Below are 7,115 nucleotides of genomic sequence, written 5' to 3' on the forward strand. Positions count from 1 at the left end.
CATGAAAAAATATAATAAAATATTTACAAAAATGTGAGGGGTGTACTCACTTTTGTGAGATACTGTATGTATATCTTTATCAGTTACCTTGATGAAGCTAAAAATGTCAATAGTATATAAGTCATAGACAGAAAAAAGTTAAATTGCATCTATTTGGAATGGCTTGAAGCCAAAGCGAATGAATACATTCATAGACTTTTCTTTCGGCATTCTACTAAAATGGCTTTGACAACCTGTTGTTGTAGTTAAAATTGGGATAAGGTGGTAAAAATAAGGGAAGGGATATTTGTGGAGATACAATGGGGTTCAATGACAGAGTAGACTTTAAACCCTAAAAGGTGATCACCATAAATAGAACCCATTTTCTGGCTTATGTATGCATATATAGCTTACATATTGTGCCTTTGTATATAGGGTGTTACAATGCAATCCCTCTGATTTGGTTGAGTGGTCTTCCAATGCATCAATTGTTTGTCTTACAAATTCTCATAATTTATTAGGGGCATCCAAAAACCTTTTTGGAAAAACACCTCACTCTTTAAGCTTACATTGATACAGTAAACAAGCTAGTATATTTTCAACAACTGCTGGATTAGGGCTAATCTGCAGTTTATTAAAGACTTATTTAGGACAGTGAAGTTGATTTACTAAAGGCAAATAGGCTGCTCTCTTATCAAGAGAAATTACACTTCACAAGAAAGCATTTTCCTCCGAGCTCAGTGCATGAGGTGATGCTCTGCTGACTTCCACCATTTAATCATGCTGTATTCCCCCCCCCCCCCCCCCATTTTACAGGACATCCTTTATTAAAGAACCGTCCAGAAAAAACAGAGGGGGAGCAAAACTTCAGAAGGATGGTTGATCTATTTGTCTTTCAATTCCTTCAGTCTTCTGATGGCAGATTTCACTGTGATGGCCAATGTGGTGTTGTAGGTCCAGGCACCTCCAGCTACAATTTTCATGCAAGAACCACAGTGCCAGATTCCTACAGCCTTCCTCTTTATTTTGGTCTTGGCACAGAAGAAGTAAGTGCACTTGACATGTTGGCCGATTTCAATTTTCTTGACCATTTTCCTTAGGGAAGCACCATACCAGGTTCCATATTTACCCACAATGCCAATTGTCTTGCGTTTGGCCATCTTCCACTAGGACCTGAGCAGAAAGGGAGCTAATCATGCTGTATTTTTATTTTCATTGTATGTGATTAGATAATCTTTGGAAAGTGAAAATTCACCACATTCACTAAGCGGTGCAAAATCACTTGCAAAGTGAATAGTCTATTTGACTTTAGTAAATTAACCCTGATTTGTAGATGCTGGTAGTTGCGTTCTAAACACAGCAACAGTGGTGCCGCAAAATATGAATCAGTGATGGAGGAGGTCCGAAAGCATAGTACAAAACTCACATACACCAATATAAATAGATTATCTAAGTGTTATTATTTCAACACAATCTTCTAAGAAAGCATAAGAAGTACATTCCAAAGTCATAATATGCTTATCACTTGCTTTAAAATCAGTTGAGGTTGTTTCATTATTTTATATACAGTATATGTATATAAATTACAGAATTGGAAAACAACAGGTGATTCATTAGTGAAAAAAAATCTTATAAATATAACTATAACTGTCATCAGTAAAATAGGTTATCTGCATGATTATTGCTGCCACGGCTATACATGCAGGTCACCTTGCCAGCATGCTGATCCACTGGATTCATTTTTTTTTTCAAAGCAACCAACCTGGAGCAAGATGAATCGACTTGGCAGTGAGTACTATATGTAGAGTTGGCATGAATTTATTGTGCTTGCAGGAGTTGCTAAAAAACAAAACAAAAAACAAACAACACCCTTGTGTATTGTTGTTTTGTGGTCATTGGATTGTGAGTCATTAACATAAATGAAAAAAGTGCTGTAGAATGATTAAAATGGAAAATCTTGTTTTCTGGGGACAACCTAGTGTTTTTGCATTTAAATTAGGATGACAGCAGCTGTCTTCTCTGCATTGTTGATCTTGTCTAAGATTTTCTGCATTTTAAAATAGCTGTGCAATTTCTGAATGTCACCATGTGTCACTGAGTTAAATTATCTGGCCTTTTTACTAGCATAGACTTCTTATTATTTTCCTAGTGTGAGTTGATTGGCGGGCATGTAAAACAGGTATCCTACAGCCTAACATTTAGCGTAATTAACAGAGCACATCACATAGAAGCAACAAGTACTTTAACGATTATTCTCCTTTTTTTAACCATTTAGCAGAAATTATTTTTAAAACATATTTATTGTAGTTATTTGTTATTGACATATACAGTATACCAATGCTATGACGGATCTCTATATGGGCAGAAACTTTTCACTGCGGAATAGATACAGCTCTATGTAGCTTCATGCTTCCAGAGTACCTATATACAATGTTAGTCTATTAGTTGGCCCATGCTGGCAACTGGCCAACCAGGCTTTTTCTGGCACTTTTTGTTTACAAGTTTAAATCAGTATTTTTTGCTAGAAAATTACTTATAACCCCCAAAAATGATACATTTATATTATACATTTTTTTTAGTAGAGACCCTAGGGAATAAAATAGCAATCATTGCAATTTTTTATGTCACACGGTATTTGCACAGCGTTTTTGCGAACGCACTTTCTTTTAAAATAAATACACTTTAATGAATAATAATAATAAAAAAACACAATATTTACCCCTATTGTTTTGTAAAATGTGAAAGATAATGTTAAGCCGGGTAAAAAGATACCTAACATGTCACACTAGAATGGCAGCAAATGGCAGCAAACTACAGTACCTAAAAATCTACTTTTTAAACACCTTTACAGGTTACTTGTTTAGAGTTTCAGAGGGGGTCTAGTGATAAAATTATTGCTCTTGCTCTAATTTTCACAGCGATACCTGACATGTGTGGTGCAAACGCCGTTTACATATGTATGCGCAACTTATATATATGTTAGCTTCTGACCGCGAGCACGGAGGGATGGGGATGCTTAAAAAATGTTTCTCTTATTTATTTTGCTTTTTATTTTTTATTTTTACACTGTTCATTTTTTTTTTTTTTTATCACAATGTAAACATCCCTTGTAATAGAAAAAAGGGTGGAAGGTGCTCTTTACGGAGAGATCTTGGGTCAAAAAGAAAAAAATTATATATTTTCATCTTTTGGTTTAAAAAGAAAATATTTTTTACTTGCAGCCTGGACCGGCAATTACATCATGACGTCGCTCTGGTCCTCCAAGGCCATAGAGTTGATCAAACGTATTCACTCTTTGATCGCCTATGAGAGCAGCCGTTTAATTTCTTGGCGAACCTGCAGAAAGGGTAAGCCAGAGAAACACCAACGAGCAGCAGGGCTTATGAACTGCTCAGAATGCTTTCATGAGAAAGCCAGCTGCTGGCTCCACAAAACAGTACCAGTGTTATGGCTGATATCTTCAGCCATAATCCTGGTAAACCACTTGCAAACCGCAACGCATATATATATATATATATATATATATATATATATATATATATATATATATATATATATATATATATATATATATATATATATATATATATATATATATATATATATATATATATATATATATATGCCTGTGTGTATTGTGGTCGGTAAGTGGCTAAAGAAAAGCATATCTAGGGTGATATAGGAGATTAATTACCTTTTTTATTTTTTGTTATTTTGTACACATTTTAGTGTCATTATTGATTATATATGAGTCCTTTTTACCATACATGGTAAAGGAAAACTCACTTTTCATAAAAAAAAAGTTATTTGGTGTTTACAAATGTTACACACGCCATTTTGTAATTTATGGACCTTTTTCTGTAATGTGCAAAGTGTGCCCTCTGCCATTTCCTTACTACTACTTCTGGGTTCTCTGCTGTCTGGGCAGTGCCTGATTATGTCACTCTTGTGCATCATCCCTGGCACCTAGCTCCATGTGGCGCATGTGGTGCATAGTGTACAAGAATAAAAACTGCTATAAAAACTCATAATATATGAGTGACATTTAGGCATCCTCTGCAATAGAAATTTCATTTTTAGTGAGACGGTTCCTAGGGCTTATCTACTACAGGGATGCAGGTTTCCCAGTTAGAACACTGCGAGCGCACCGGGAAATTATCTGTGTGCAAACCCTAACATTCAAAAATCCGTTTGCAAAGGACATAGTGAAACAAACAACAATTTCCTCAAAAGAGAAAAAGGTAGGAATCTGCAACAAATGATCACCCTGAAGGGATTGTTTTTTTTACCCCTCAAAAGTGGCCCCTTAATGGATTAAAACAGGCAGCGTACCTTCTGTGTACCTTTAGCCTCCAGGACAGAAAAGAGGACAACCAGAATAAATTGTTTGTTTTCTACAGGTCATATACCTTTGAGCCCCTCACCAGGTGTATACATCTAGGTGTTCACAATTCTGGCAGCCAATATCCTGCCTAGAACTCTAACTGCCCCTTGACCTGATTAGTGATGGACGAACTTCCGACGGGACGTTTCGCGAACGCGAAACGCGAACGGGCACAAACGTTCGCGAAAACGACCGTTCGCCGCGGGCTCCATTGACTTCAATGGGAGGCGAATTTCGCAAACCTTTAGGTCGAATTTGCGGCCACGGGGTAATTATTAGGGGGTAGCACGTAGTCCCACCACCTGGACAATAGCATAATACATGTATGAGGTGAATTTGGGATCGATAACTACAAGCATTTTTTTTTTATTTGGGAAATTGTTCTGACAATTCAGGACTATGGAGCTAATGAAGGCAATGGAGGAGAGGGAAGGTCAGGGACCAGGGTAGGCAAACAAGAGGGTGCAGGAGATACAGAGCACTGACAGCAGCACCGTAATACAGAGCACTGACATCAGCACCGTGACATACAGCGCTGACAGCAGCTCCGTGACATACAGCGCTGACAGCAGCTCCGTGACATACAGCGCTGACAGCAGCTCCGTGACATACAGCGCTGACAGCAGCTCCGTGACATACAGCGCTGACAGCAGCTCCGTGACATACAGCGCTGACAGCAGCACCGTGACATACAGCGCTGACAGCAGCTCCGTGACATACAGCGCTGACAGCAGCTCCGTGACATACAGCGCTGACAGCAGCTCCGTGACATACAGCACTGACAGCAGCTCCGTGACATACAGCGCTGACAGCAGCTCCGTGACATACAGCGCTGACAGCAGCACCGTGACATACAGCGCTGACAGCAGCTCCGTGACATACAGCGCTGACAGCAGCTCCGTGACATACAGCGCTGACAGCAGCTCCGTGACATACAGCACTGACAGCAGCTCCGTGACATACAGCGCTGACAGCAGCTCCGTGACATACAGCGCTGACAGCAGCACCGTGACATACAGCGCTGACAGCAGCTCCGTGACATACAGCGCTGACAGCAGCACCGTGACATACAGCGCTGACAGCAGCTCCGTGACATACAGCGCTGACAGCAGCTCCGTGACATACAGCGCTGACAGCAGCACCGTGACATACAGCGCTGACAGCAGCTCCGTGACATACAGCGCTGACAGCAGCTCCGTGACATACAGCGCTGACAGCAGCTCCGTGACATACAGCGCTGACAGCAGCTCCGTGACATACAGCGCTGACAGCAGCTCCGTGACATACAGCGCTGACAGCAGCACCGTGACATACAGCGCTGACAGCAGCTCCGTGACATACAGCGCTGACAGCAGCTCCGTGACATACAGCGCTGACAGCAGCTCCGTGACATACAGCGCTGACAGCAGCTCCGTGACATACAGCGCTGACAGCAGCTCCGTGACATACAGCGCTGACAGCAGCTCCGTGACATACAGCGCTGACAGCAGCTCCGTGACATACAGCGCTGACAGCAGCTCCGTGACATACAGCGCTGACAGCAGCACCGTAAGCAGCCCCAGGAGGAAGTCAGCACAGCACAGGGATGGTGTGATCCCCTCATAATAAGAACCCCCAGGAGGAAGTCAGCACAGCACAGGGATGGTGTGATCCCCTCATAATAAGAACCCCCAGGAGGAAGTCAGCACAGCACAGGGATGGTGTGATCCCCTCATAATAAGAACCCCCAGGAGGAAGTCAGCACAGCACAGGGATGGTGGGAGCCCCTCATAATAAGAACACCCAGGAGGAAGTCAGCACAGCACAGGGATGGTGGGAACCCCTCATAATAAGCAGCCCCAGTAGAAATATGACACCGCTCAACCTCTTCAAAGAGGAGGGTAGGGGCATATAGTACGGTGTGCTTTTTTGGGTCAGGGAAGTGAGCCAAATGAATTAAGAAGGTCTGTGTGCTTGATTCCAAAAATTGTTTATAGACATATACATGGTCTACTGATCACATGTGTTGAATTCCTCCGAGATCCATGCCTCATTCATTTTTAGAAATGTGAGGTAGTTAACACTGTGGTGAGCTAGGCGAGTACGCTTATCGGTCACAATCCCCCCTGCTGCGCTGAACGTCCTTTCGGACAGGACACTGGATGAGGGGCAAGCCAACAGTTCGATTGCAAATTGGGCAAGCTCTGGCCAGAGGTCAAGCCTGCCCACCCAGTAGTCTAGGGGTTCATCACTCCTCAGAGCGTCCACATCGGCCGTTAACCCAATGTAGTCGGACACCTGACGGTCTAGGCGTTCCCTGATGCTGGATCCGGATGACACCTGTCGATGGGTCGGCTGAAAGAATGACCTCATATCCGAAGTCACCAACACATCTTCAAACCGGCCTCTTCTTGCAGGCGCTGTTGGATTGGTACCCGCAAATCCTTCTCTGGGAGTGGGAATTGCTCCTCTGCCAGCGCACGCAAAAGCAGAATGCAGCATTTCTCGAAGCAAGGCCTGGAAGTGCTGCATTCTGACAGCCCTCTGCGACGGCGGTAACATTTCCGCCATTTTGTGTTTGTACCGGGGGTCTAAGTACGTTGCCACCCAGTACTGGTCCTTGACCCTCATGCTTTTTATACGGGGGTCCCTATTAAAACACTGGAGCATGAAGGCCCCCATTTGCACTAAAGTGGAAGCGGTGTGGTGGCCTGGCTCCTGCTCATCATCCAGGATAATGTCGTCCTCTTCATTCTCCTCTCCCCATCCTCGC

The 7,115-nt window shown here is 42.6% G+C and overlaps 1 pseudogene; it reads right to left on the reverse strand.

The window, feature by feature from the left end:
- Positions 1–863: 863 nt before the first annotated feature.
- Positions 864–1,139, reverse strand: LOC143990117 (large ribosomal subunit protein eL43 pseudogene; annotated as a pseudogene).
- Positions 1,140–7,115: the final 5,976 nt, after the last annotated feature.

This window comes from Lithobates pipiens, unplaced genomic scaffold, assembly GCF_037356315.1.
Source record: "Lithobates pipiens isolate NorthernLeopardFrog02 unplaced genomic scaffold, aLitPip1_a1.2 Scaffold_18, whole genome shotgun sequence".
Classification (NCBI taxonomy): Eukaryota; Metazoa; Chordata; class Amphibia; order Anura; family Ranidae; genus Lithobates; species Lithobates pipiens.